This window comes from Erpetoichthys calabaricus, chromosome 7, assembly GCF_900747795.2.
Source record: "Erpetoichthys calabaricus chromosome 7, fErpCal1.3, whole genome shotgun sequence".
Classification (NCBI taxonomy): Eukaryota; Metazoa; Chordata; class Cladistia; order Polypteriformes; family Polypteridae; genus Erpetoichthys; species Erpetoichthys calabaricus.
This window is the reverse complement of record NC_041400.2, coordinates 86,733,574-86,747,964: the sequence shown is the minus strand read 5'-3', so window position 1 is coordinate 86,747,964 and position 14,391 is coordinate 86,733,574.

Here is a 14,391-nt window from a genome sequence, read left to right as displayed (position 1 = left end):
TATTGGTCATTGCACCATGTTTACAGAGATGTGCAGGTAATAATGTAGGGCTGCGTCAGCTTGCATCTGCAAATGGAAAAAAAGGAAAGAAGGTTATTTTGACATTAAAAAGGTAATACAGTCATATGAAAAAGTTTGGGAACCCCTCTTAATTCTTTGGATTTTTGTTTATCATTGGCTGAGCTTTCAAAGTAGCAACTTCCTTCTAATATATGACATGCCTTATGGAAACAATAGTATTTCAGCAGTGACATTAAGTTTATTGGATTAACAGAAAATATGCCATATGCATCATAATAAAATTAGACAGGTGCATTTGGGCACCCCAACAGAGATATTACATCAATACTTAGCTGAGCCTCCTTTTGCAAATATAACAGCCTCTAGACGCCTCCTATAGCCTTTGATGAGTGTCTGGATTCTAGATGGAGGTATTTTTGACCATTCTTCCATACAAAATCTCTCCAGTTCAGTTTAATTTGATGGCTGCCGAGCATGGACAGCCTGCTTCAAATCATCCCATAGATTTTCGATGATATTCAAGTCAGGGGACTGTAACGGCCATTCCAGAACATTGTACTTCTCCCTCTGCATGAATGCCTTTGTAGATTTCGAACTGTGTTTTGGGTCATTGTCTTGTTGGAAAATCCAACCCCTGTGTAACTTCAACTTTCTGACTGATGCTTAAACATTATCCTGAAGAATTTGTTGATATTGGGTTGAATTCATCTGACCCTTGACTTTAACAAGGGCCCCAATCCCTGAACTAGCCACACAGCCCCACAGCATGATGGAACCTTCACCAAATTTGAGAGTAGGTAGCAGGTGTTTTTCTTGGAATGCAGTGTTCTTCTTACGCCATGCAAAGCGCTTTTTGTTATGACCAAATAACTCAATTTTTGTTTCATCAGTCCAAAGCAGTTTGTTCCAAAATGAATCTGGCTTGTCTAAATGAGCATTTGCATACAACAAGCGACTCTGTTTGTGGCGTGAGTGCATAAAGGGCTTCTTTCTCATCACCCTGCCATACAGATGTTCTTTGTGCAAATTGCGCTGAATTGTAGAACGATGTACAGATACACCATCTGCAGCAAGATGTTCTTGCAGGTCTTTGGAGGTGATCTATGGGTTGTCTGTAACCATTCTTACAATCCTGAGCATATGCCGCTCCTGTATTTTTCTTGGCCTGCCAGACCTGGGTTTAACAGCAACTGTGCCTGTGGCCTTCCATTTCCTGATTTCATTCCTTACAGTTGAAACTGACAGTTTAAACCTCTGAGATAGCTTTTTGTAGCCTTTCCCTAAACCATGATACTGAACAATCTTTGTTTTCAGATTCCCAGAGTCCTCTCTGACTATTGAAGTTTAAGAAAAGGGGAGCTTTGGAGTGGTACATTGACAATAGTTGTGGGTACTGCTGTTCTTATTGGATTTATTGGTTTGGCTGATTTCTTGCTGTCTTTATTGGATTCTTCTTTTGGATTGTGTCATTTAGGCAAATACTTTCTGATCTCTTTTAATTATATTTTCTTGTTGTTAATAAATATTTTGATTGGTAAAGCTTATTTGTGGATTGTTTCTCTAGATAATTTTCCTTTCCCTTGAGAGACACTTTGAGATATATTTGAAGCTTATTTTAAAATTTAAAAATTGCTTTCTCCATTTTTGAGACGTGCTAGACCAGAAGCCAAGATTGAGGTAAGCCTCTTCTGGGCTGGCCAGTGAAGATCCTGATCTGCTCTGTTTGCTTCATTTGAGGCTTCACTTCCTTTTTGCTACGGTCTTGACCCCAAATCACAAGAGCAAAGGATATCAGAAGGAGGAAGCAAAAACAGAAGAAGTTCTTAGTAAGTGGAAAAAGGAAATATAAATATTTAGGACTGCACAGATATTCAGACAACATCCATACAGTGTGTTAAATTACTGGTAGGCAGCCAGCAGCATATTCACTCATCTACATTTCTATAATGTCCTTTCTGCTTTAACTAGAATATAAAAATACATTTATTAATACTTGTACAGTAGGTTCATTAAGTATTCAGACCCCTTTATTTTTGTACACTTTATTGTTTTCAGAAAGGTTTGAAAATGTATTAAAAATCAAAAACTTAAATCTCTCATTCATAGTAGTGTTCAGATGCTTAATTCAGTCATTTGTAGATGCCCCTTTGTCAACACTCACAACTTTTGAGTTTTCTTGGGTATTTTTCTCTATAACGTTTAGGCAGTTTAACCCATTATTTCTGGCGGATGCTCACAAGCTCTGTTAGAAAGGAATGGAAGCTTCTGTAAACTGCTATCTTCAGATCTCTCCACAGACATTCTGTGGAGTTATGTTTGAACTTTGGCTGAGCCACTCGACGACGGTCTTAGATAGATAGATAGATAGATAGATAGATAGATAGATAGATAGATAGATAGATAGATAGATAGATAGATAGATACTTTATTAATCCCAATGTCTTGACTGTTTGCTTCAGGTTGTTGTTGTACTGAAATTGATTGGTTACATGCACTCTGGAACAGGTTTTCTTCAAGGAATTCTCAGTATTTGGGTGCATTCATCCTTCCCTCAATTCAGACCAGTCCTCCTGTCCCTGCATCTCCATAGCATAATGTTGCCATCACCATGCTTCACTGTATGTGTTGTATTAGGCAGGTGATGAGCAGTGCCTGGTATTTGCCTGACATAGTGCCTGAAGTTCAAAGAGTTAAATGTTAAAGAGTTAAACCACAGAATTTTTTTCCTCAAGCTCTGAGTCCTTTGAATGCCATTTCGCAAACTCCAAGCGGGCTGGCTATTCTACCATAAATTTTAACTTGAATTAATGGAAAAACACATCTAGAACCAGGACTTTTGCTATGTTTTGACCATGTTTCTGTCATTTCAGTACTTTCAACTTTCTTCTTGGCCTTATCCTAATGTCCTTTGCAGTGGATGGCACACATGGAGTGGCATCCTGGCCAGGATTGAACAATTATCTGTACAGGGCAATGTAAGAACTGGGGGAAGACGAGCACAAATTAATATCTTCTCCCCCTTTTATTTTCATCAGAACTTGTGTCTGTGATGTTGTGCCTGAGGTTATGGGTGCTGCATCGCCCCCCGTGGTCATAAATTACAGGTGATGATTTCATATTAAATCCAAGACACCCATCTAACAGTGGCACCAAAGGTGATGTATATGTGTTAATTTGCCCATGTTCATCAAATTATACCTTAGAACCAGAATAATGGAACATAAAAGTATGGTTAGAACACAGTCTATATAACATACAGGATCCAGAGATGTTATTGTTAAACACATTCAAAATCTTAATTCAAAATCTGAATTTTGTTCAACCACCTGTAAAGGGTGGGAACTTTTCTATTGTTAGGTGACAGAGATTGGCTAATTGTGTATTTTCATGTAAAGCAGTGACGCCCACAGGGCCTAAAGAACAGCACGATTTAACTTGTTTTTTATAAATTGAGAGGCCCAGGTGTGTTTCTTATGAGACGGTTACTCATCCCGCCTACAGCTTTTTCTGTTCTTCATAACCTTTCAAAAATATTCTTAGTAAACTTTTAAAATTAATTTTAGTACATGTATGCATTTATACCATCATACAGTACAATAATGCAAGTAATCTTTCCATTAATTCACAGATCTATATATTACTATTTTTAGTCTATGGTTGATGTTCTGTTTGAAATCTCCAGCTGGGAACTCTGTATTTTATGAAAGCCATACTGAGGTAGGACAGGGCAATACATTGCTTTCCTGTTTTTGTATAATTATTTTAAAAAGTAGTTCAATATACTCTATACTTGTTCTTCATGTTATGTTTTTGTTATTCTGCAGTTGTTTTAAAATAATTTAATCTCATTAGCACTTTGGCCTAAAGAAAGGACACATTTAGCTCCAGAACAAAACTGTGTCAGTAAGTCACTTGACAAGCTTTTTGCTCTCCCTACCTGGATCACCCCTGGAGATCTTCTCTGTTCATTTAAATACTTTGGATGCCTCTTTGGATGGTATCTTTGGACCATCCTTTTAAATGCTGTATGTCTTCAAAAAAGACCATCTCTATTAAGAGAATTATATGATGGACATTTTATTTATCTCTTGTGGTCATTAGGAGAGCACTCCTGCTCCCCAAACATCCAACACAAACAGGCACAGACAAAAGTATAAAAGCTCAAAGTGGCTTTATTGTGGGAAACTCTTCTACAACAAGCATTTCTTGCCACAATCACCAGTATATCCAATAAGTACAGCCCAATACAGAAACCAGTTATCTTTCTTTCTCTCTGTCACTGCCTCCTCCACTAATCCTCGCAAGTATTGTCCACATTCCTCCCAACTCTGGCTCCCTGGAACTAAGGCAGTGGACTCCTTTTATGACGGGCCCAGGAATGGCTCCGGTGCCCCTCCATGTCTTCCAGCAAGCACTTCCGAGCCATAAAGAAAGTTGCGAGGTCCTCCCTGGACAGCACCCTCTAATGAGGGTTGCCCTTCTTGACTCTAGTTCCCAAGCATCCTTGTGGGTGTCCCTGGGTGGAGTGGTGGCTCTGAGGCAATTAGAAGGTTACGAATTCCATAAATGCCAGAAGTGACTGTACACCGTTGGGCCCTTGAGCAAGGCCCTTAACCAGCAATTGCTTCGTTCTGGGTATGACATTTGTTGTGAAATTTTGCATACAAGTATTTTCTATGTCTTTATTTGTAACTTAGACAAACCAATGTAAAATTAGTGGTACATTATTGATAATAACAGCAATGGTTTGATGGTTTAAGAACCATCTAGTTATGTTTTTTAAGTTGTAACAAAATTTGTATCTTTATACGTATGGCGCATTTTGGAGTTTCAAGGACAAAGAGTTACTGATAAGACAATTAATGATCTCTGATAATTGCTAACTAAGGGTCACCAGACATGACCTAACTCTTGTTGATATGAACAATGATTTATGGGAAGAGTTAGTTTTTCGAAGCTATAAAAAACTGGAGGCTACTTTAACTAGTATTCAGAACTTTAATGTAAGGTTCTGGATCAGCATTAATGCTATTAAAGACCAGCTTTTGTTAAATTAAAATATTGTGACTTATATTCTTCCACATTTGAGAGATGTCAAACATTATCCTGTCTGCAATGAAACCTGGACAAGGATGAATTAACTTGATTTGGTTTACATTTGTACGAAGAAATGGCACTGAAATATGTGGGACAGTGGGAGTGCATCTGCTAGCGTTTCAGCACTTCTTTAGGAGAGCCGGGGATATGAGAGAAGAGGTACAGAGTGTTTAGTTCAATGTCAGTAAAAGACATTCCAGGTTAAAAGTAAGGTAAAAACTTATCTTAGTGTTGGAAGGTGGCGGTTTGCTCAAGCTCAGCACTCAATGAGATTGCGCATATGGCTACAAGTGTAATTAATGTCCTTGCTTGATGAGCTGAACAATTCTTGTGCAGCATCTGTTGGGTTTGGAGGGAATAGATTAAATAAGTGGTGATTGGGTGGCATATAAATAGCACTTCCAGCCCACAGGGTGTGTCTTTAGACAGTCTGGCAAGTGTTGAGTATTTTTTGTTGTGCATATTCAAATACAGCAAACATTGTGGTTTGTACATTACTTTTGTGTATATTTTTCTATTGTATATATATATATCTCTTATTATAGTTTATTTTGGTGAATATATTTATGTAAATTGTGTTTATGGTGCACTGTTTATTTTTTGTATGTACACATATTTATCTTTTAAAATATCTTTGGAAGGTTAGTTTTTTCAGACTGTGTATTCTTTGTGGAGCATCTTCCTGACCTGACTGACATTGAGAAAGACTACCTTGTTTGAATGAACATTTATTTATTTTTTATTTAATATTTGTTCATTTTGGGACTAGGGATATTCACTGTAAATATTGTAAATATTCCCCATTTTTTACTTTATTGCTTTTGTATTTCATTGGTTATGGAACTATGTAAAAAAACACACAAGACACTGTTTTGTTGGCAAAATAAATAAAACTGCATCATTGCTTGTCAAAAACCCAATATATTTGTCTGTGTCTCTCTTTTTTACTTTTGTCTCTCCTACTGGTTCTGCTTGGTCTCAAGCTACAAGGATGCCTAGTGTGTAGTTTGGTGCCCACAGTCTCTCTGCAAAGGGTGTCACATTACCCTGTCCATATTTGAGACCCTGCGTATTTGGCCTCAACATTTGTAATTACATGCATGGAGTCTCATATTATCTTAAGAATGGAAAAAAAGATACACTGATACCTTTAAATGAAGTTATTTCTGATCACTACTTAATTTGACTTGTTTCTGTTTGACTCGTTTCTGCTCTTACCAGTATACTCAAAGATTAAAACAAGGACAGATTATAACTAGATTATAACCGTAGATATTTGAAGATATTTTGAGAAACTCAAGCATAACTGTTGGATACAATAGCTCCCATCAAAACAAAAGTGAATAAAGTGCATAGAAACTCACCCGGACTTAATGCAAATACTTGTGCTCTTTAATTAGAATGTCAAAAAGTGGAGCATAGAAGGAGAGCAACAAAGCTGCAAGTCTTCCAAATTGCTTGGACAGAGAATGTTAAAAGTATTAAAAAGCTCTCTTAATTGCTTGCTTCGACTACTTCTTTAATGAGAATGTTGACAATATAAGATCCCAGATTTCAGCATCACCTTACAAACATAATAATAGATCAGGAAACCCTGTTTTGTCTTGCACACATGTGGACGAAGTTGAGACAACATCAGGCAGACACAAATTCAAATAAGCAGAATTCTTTTTATTTCTTTACACTTGGTGAATAGAGGATCCTTGCTTTACAGAGCCTAAGTGCAAAAGCCCCCTCATAGGGGGGTGAGTTGTATTTTTATAACAGAGATCTTCAAATAAGCTGTTACAAAAAAAAATAAGCTCAGTTTCATCCAAAGGTCACAGAACATTCTTACACAATTTGTTGATTACAACGGAAAGCATAAATTCTAATCTTTTCTTATATTTTTAATTAAGCTTATCAGAAAACTTGTCATGCGTTTGGCATCTTAATTGGACGATAACCAGACACTGCTGAGACAAGCCGAGAAGTAGCCAAAAACTGCATTCCATTCTGGCAGCCCTACTCTATGTAAGCACACTTATTTATCTGTTATAATAATACCTAGCCACACAGGGAACATGCAGATTTTAGCTATAGATTTTAAATTCCATTCCACATTCCCCCCTTTTTAAACTTAAAAGTTTAATAATAAGAGGGTTTAAGCTAAACAGTCCTGATCGAGGGAAGACTGGGAAGAGAACTGGGCCTGGGGAAGAAGATGCATGCGTTCAGTGTGGAGGAAATAAGCTTTAGTTATTGAGGCAGTGAAGAACTTCTGGATAAAATAACGGATTAACGGAATTCCACAACAGCAAATGAAAAGAATAACAGTTAAAGCAACTAAAAGGGAAACAAAAATGGATTTGAACCATTGGCCCCAAGAGCCAAAAGTGGATATAAACCATTCATCAAGAGGGGTATCGATGCCTGAGTTTTCAGCCAATTCTAGGGAGAGAGCGGTCAGACCAGCGAGGGCACGGGTAATGGAACCATCAAGGGCAGTATTATTCGGAATGTACGTACAGCAAGCATCACCAAACATAGCACAAACACCACCTTTTTAGGCTAGAAGCATATCTAGTGCTAGGCGATTTTGCCAGGTCATAAGGGAGGTTTTATCTAATTGCTCATGTATTCCTTCAACAGCTTCTTTAGTAAAATTCAGGAAACGCTGTTGATTATAATATAAATAATTTATCCAATCCACATTTTTATTGATAGTGATTATGGGAAAAAGAGATTCAAAGCCAGCAGCTACTTGATCTCCTGCTTTAAATTTGTTAGGGACACCTCTAGGCACACCTATTGAGTCAATATACACACCTGGACCATGTAATGAGAAATTTGCAAACGATGCTAAGGATCTACGAACACGATGTAAACGGGGAGAAGATGGAGGTTGTTGGCCATGAAGGGGAAGGAGACGGAAAGGCATGACCAATTGTACAAGGGCACAGGTACCAGTCCATTCAGGTGGGAGTATGTCCAGTAATTAAGATCTTCGGCACATCCACCAGACATCCGCACGGGCGGTGGCGTGGGAGGTGAACCAACTAAGGGAAATGTTATTGGGGAGAAAGGTAGAGGCATTGATAGAGACGTTGTAAGTGAAGGAGCACCAGGGGGAGGGAAGGGAGCCAAGGAAAACGGCATTCTTCTTAGGGGCGGCTCGAGTGAAACAAGTGTAATTGCCAATATAGGGACGGAACATAGGGGGAGTTATAGGTTGAATTGGGGGAAAAAGGGTATTCAAGGTATGACATTTGGGATCCGTTGGAGGGAAAGCAGTAGTAAATATGTAAAGCAAGCAAGGAAGGCCAGTGGGCTCTGAGGGATCAGTTAAGGGAAATGGGGTAGTGGCAAGGTGAGGGCGTGCAGTAGCACAAGCATAACAGTCGGATTGGTTTATCTGTCGTGCAGAATAGAGCACCCACTGCAGCCATCGGTTCTGGTCACCGTATCCAGTTTCTATGGAGAATGTAGAGGAAAGGGTGGTGATATTTAGAGGAATAATTGGTTGTGAGGGTAAGTCATCAGGAGGAGGTGTAGCAGGGATATTTGAGCTAGGTGAGATAAGAGCGGGTTGTGTCTCTGTTACCTGTATAATAAATTTTCCAAGGAGATCTGTGCCAGAAACATAGGCCCCTAATATATAGGTTCCTTTATCATGATATGAGCAGTCTTTTATAGTGATAATCAAAGGATTACAAGTTTCTACCTTACATTCATGAATTGGGGTAAACCTTGATTTAATTATAGAAAACCTTGTTTTTAAATCATGTTCCTGGGCTTCCCACGGATTATACCCCCAGTCCTGGTCGCCAGTGTTTGCAAACACATCACTCCAGCTTGAACATTCAGATAGACTGAAGGAGGAATTTAAATCAGTTTTATACCTGGGTCGAGTCACACAAACATATTTTTCAGACAATCTCCATTTGTCTTGTCCACTGGACCCACAGGGAGCAATGGAACAAAAGTCAATCTGGAATGAGGCAGTTTTCCCTATTTGGAAAGTTAACTGGGAAAGTCCCCATGTATTTGCTTCAGTTGGTGAGTCAGATGGTCACCACCTGTTTGTCCTTGTCCTAAAGTCAGATGGATAGAAAAGATTAGGACTAGCAGAGCTATGAATGCCATTTTTTGCAATGCGACACGTGAATCCAGGCAGGAAGTCCTTCGACTTTAACGGTGTGAGGTGTGCATAGCAGCACTTGGAATGGTCCCCTCCAGCGAGGTTGATGCCAGTGCTTCCTTCGGGTGTCTCTGACCAGTATCCAGGTTCCCAAGGGAATCTGTGACTCCGTTGGTGGAGGACTAGTTCGCCAAGCCTGGTTAACCTGCTCGTGGACCTCCTTCAGGGATGCTCAGAGACCTGTAAGACTGGAAAGAAGATCATTGTCCACAGTATGCAGATTGACATTGCCAATGACCATGCCGACAGCCATGGGTTGTCCAGTCAGAATTTCGAACGGTGACAGTCCCAACTGCCGCTGTGTCCTCCCTCTCAATCCCATTAAGGCCAGGGGTAAAGTGTCAGGCCAGGTTAAATTTGTCTTCTCACAGATCTTAGCTAATTTAGATTTCAGGGTGCCATTGCACCTTTCTACTATACCTCCGCTTTGATGGTGGTACTTGCAATAGTGATGCAAGTTAATTTGGAGCCAGGTGGTTAGTTCATTGATTACTGAATTCACAAAATGGGTACCATTATCAGTCTGCAATTTTTGTGGTATTCCCCATCTTGGAATGATTTCTTTTATCAAGGCTTTTGCCACAGTTTTGGCATCTGCATGTATGGAAGGGAAAGCTTCCACCCATCGGGAGAACACCGACAATTTCCAAGCAGTATCGGTACCCTTTAGATGGTGTTAGTTCAATGAAGTCCATTTGAAGATGTTCGAATGGATCCATTGGGTTAGGTGTGACGGCGGGACTTACCGGGATACCCTTTCCTACATTAAATTTTTGACATAGCGCACATCGCCTGCAGAATTGCTCTGCATACGTAGAGAAGCCTACGGCTTCCCAATGTCTCTCAACATCTTGAATCATGGCATCCTTTCCGCCGTGGTCCAGGCCATGTGCGATTTTTGCCATACCTGGGAAAGAAGCTTTTGGGAGGAAAGGTTTGTTATTTTGCTTGTGAGTCCAGACCCCATCAGAGAGGGATCCTTCTTTGGACCATTTTCTCTTTTCTCTGTCCGTGGCTGCACTTTGTAAAGAGATAATTTGATTATCAGGGTCTTTGTCATCTTTCTGTTGAAATAAAAAGATTGGTGTGTTATTGTAGGCAGCCTGTTTAGCAAAGTGATCAGCTAGGTCGTTTCCTTTGCTGACAGGATCTTGTTTCCCAGTGTGGGCCTGGCATTTAACTATTACCAGTCTTGATGGTTTTATTATAGCTTCGAGGAGGGATTCGACTAATTTCTGATGTTGGATGGGCTTAACAGTACTGGTTTTGAATCCCCTTAATTTCCACAATGCTCCATGATCATGGCAGACTCCAAAAGCATACCTGGAATCTGTATAAATGGTTACTGCTTTCCCTTCTGACAGCTGACAGGCTCGGGCGAGAGCAATTAATTCAGCTGCCTGCGCGCTTAAACTTGACAAAATTCGGTTTGCCTCCAGCAGGTGGTCACCTTTGACCACTGCATAGCTGGTTGAAGGTGTTCCATTATCCAATCGCAAGGAACATCCATCTACGTAGAGTACTTCTCCTATTTCTAGTGGAGTTTCCTGCAGGTCTGGTCTGGGTTTTATGACCTTAGTTATTTCGTCATGACAGCTGTGTGGCTCCCCTTCTTCAGTTGGAAGAAGAGTGGCTGGATTTAGAGTGGAGCATCTTTCAATTGTGACATTTGACAGAGTACAGAGTACGTTTTGATAGTGTATTGCCCTAGCAGTAGTGAGATGTGAAGTTTTGGCCTGTACTAAAATGGAGTGTACGGCGTGAGGCACCTTTACTGTTAGGGGGCTCATGAGCACTATATCTTTAGCACGGCTTCTGTTGTGGCTGCTACTGCTCTGAGACAGGTTGGAAGTCCCTTAGCCATTGGATCCAATTTTTTCAAAAAATAGGCTATTGGCCTTTGTTTTACTCCATGGAGCTGTGTTAGTACTGCATTCATATATCCCCCCTTTTCGTCCACGAACAAAGTGAATGGACGAGAATAGTCAGGGAGCCCTAACGCTGGTGCAGAGAGTAGTGCACTTTTTAAATCACATAGAGCCTTCTCAGCCTGCTCATTCCACTGTATGCGGCCAGAAAGAGGAAGTTCAGCAGTGTTAGCTAGATTTTGTAAAGGCTGTGCTCTTTCAGAAAAATTTAAAATCCATTGTTGACAGTAACCTAAAATGCCCAATACAGACATAACCTGTTGTTTTGTGACCGGTCTGGGCAGGTTTTGGATAGTGGTTATGCGGTCTTTTGACAGCGCTCTGGTACCACAAGTGATGTCAGACCCCAAATATTTGACAGTGGTTTGAACTAACTGCAGCTTGGCCTTTGAGACCTTGTGCCCATTTTCTGCAAGATACTTGAGCAATAATTCTGTATCTTGTGTGCATGCTTTCTCTGTTTCACTACTGAGTAATAAATCGTTGACGTACTGCATCAATGCACTCCCACTGTGAGGCCAGAAACCTTCCAGGTTTTGAGCAAGCGCTTGGCCGTATACACAAGGAGCCTCTGTATAACCTTGTGTAACGGTCCATGTCCAACGGAGGTTTTGAAAAGTAAAAGCAAAGCAAAACTGAGAATCAGGATGTACAGGAATAGAAAAGAAAGCATTTGCTAAGTCAATAACTGAGAAATAACGTGCAGATGGAGGGATTGTAGACAGAATAGTGGAAGGATTAGGCACGATCGGTACTCTAGGAAAGACAGCAGAATTGACTTGTCTGACGTCTTGGACAAAGCGCCAAGAGCCATCAGCTTTCTTTACTGGCAAGATAGGAGAGTTTACAGGAGAATATTTAATAGAAATATTATAGCCCCCCTTTCAATGAGATCTTTATGTACAGCAGCAATTCCGAGTTCAGCCTCGGGAGAGAGAGGATATTGCGCACGGCAAGGACGGAAGGAGGATTTTGGAAAGATTAGTAGAGGTTCACAATTTGCTATTCTGTCAAAATCATTTTTCCCTTGAGACCACAGTGTAACAGGAATCGAAGACAGCCATGGAAAGCAATCAGTTTGCAATGAGCATAAAGAGAGAGACAGGTGGCACAGGGAATGAACAACTGGCAGATCAATCTGAATTAATACTTTAGTAATTAGATGGTCTGAGGTGTCAAAAATACCTGGCGCAACGTACAGCCAATCAGTTCTATTTAGACATTTTTCGACCCAGTCCCCAATTTCAACCTAGCGAACTGTGTTAGATTTAGCTAGAGAGACATGGGGCACTGAACCACCTAGATAGAAGATACTTTGTGAACATGTGAGGTGAACTGAAACAGCAGCTTTAGTAGATGAAACAAAAATACATGGAATGTGCAAAGTTTCAGGGCATGTGCCGGAGGAAAGAAAAGATTCTAAACAAGGAGTGTCTACTTCAGCGGGGAAATATTGGGCAGTACAATGCAGGGTGTCCGGGACTTGTAAGTGGGGAAATAGGCATGAGGGAAGAGGGTGTGCGGGGAGATGTCAAGGGTCCATGCAGCAAAAGAGGGCTTGGGGTGTGTAGTTTGGCATAGGAGCTTAGGAATGGAGCAGTAAAATCCTTGTTCAGTTAAAGAAATTGAGACTGACAATTTAGTCATAAGATCCCTTCCCAGCAAGTTCACAGGGCACAAATGATTTAACAGGAAGCGATGAGTCAATGATGAACTGTCAGTGCTGAGCTGCACTTGCAGAGGTTTTGAGACCAGCAAAGTATGAGGCTGTCCCGAGGCAGTAAGCACCTGTACTGTATCTTTCGAGGCAGGGACCTCCAACAGCGACAAAGTGGAGCGCGTGGCTCCTGTGTCCACAAGAAAGACAGTTTCTTTGCCGTTTACTATTAAAATCAATAAAGGATCAGTATCCGCATGACGAGTAAGCAAAGGAAACTGGAAAAAGTGGCTGGGGGTCCCTGCTAATTCCTAGGACCAAGGAATGTCATTGGGCTCAGGGAGAGGGGGTGGCGGAGGGCGCTTGTGTGGGCAGTTGCGTCTGAAATGTCCAAGTTCACCGCAGCCGTAACAGGCATACGACGCTGGTGTCTGCTCCGAAAGGGTTAGGCATCTGAGCGAAAGGATTATTAGGGTTTAATAATTGGAACCCGCGTCCTCTTCCGCGCCCTCGACCTCCAAAGAAATTTCTGCGTCCTCTCCCCCTAGCTGGGTCAGTTCCACCAGTATAGTAATTTATTTGTGCAGCCAAAAGTTTGGTCTGTGTGTCTGACTCTTTTAATTTAGTCTGTCTCTCAGCATGCTCTGCATGACGGATGACTTCAAAGGAGGCACTGCAGCAAGAGTTCTATCGTTTGCATTGTCTAGCCCAGAGTGATTAGCCATCAGATCTTGTAACCGGTGAGCCCATTCATCCACTGTCTCGTCTTTTTCTGCTTAGCGGCTGAAATTAGTGACCAGTCTGTGCCCTTTTTATATTTTTCTGCCAGGGCTCCTTTCAAAGGCTCCCACTGGCCGAGGAAAGGACCTTCATTCCCGGGGCCTCGGGGAAGAGCTTCATTCCAACGCCAAGGGGCACCGTTATGATCACCGTGATTTTCAGTTGCCCATGTGGTGCCCAGCTTTCGCTGGAGCATCTGTGTCCACTCTGCAGCATTTGGTTTATACATGTCATCCAGCTGCTGTGACTGCTCCACAAATTTCAGTCCACCGACCGCTTTGGGGTCGGGCAGTTCAGACACCACATCTTTTAATTCTTGAATGTCCCAATTTCGGTGAATCATTACAGTAGTGGGATTATTATTGCCTGGGGGTTGTGTGGGATCATGTCGGAGGTTGGGGACTTCAATAAGGGGGCAAGAGAATGTCAGGCCAGAAGGCTTAGGTGAGCCGAAGGGGGAAGTAAAACCGCCCATAGGTTTAGAGCGGAGGGTCTGACTTCTTGTGAGCTGGGAGACAGATGACTATTCTGGTTTCTGCCATTGCAACCCAGTAGCACCTTGTGAATGATCTGAATCATCTTCCTCCGGGTCAATATGTGAGGACGGGTCATAATGATATTGTTCATTGTAAAAACCTGCTCCAGACAGTTCGTCTGTTAACAGGGGTGCAGTTGAAGGAGGGGGTGCAGGAGGTGGAGGTGGGGGAGTTTGGTAAGGAGGGGGTGGA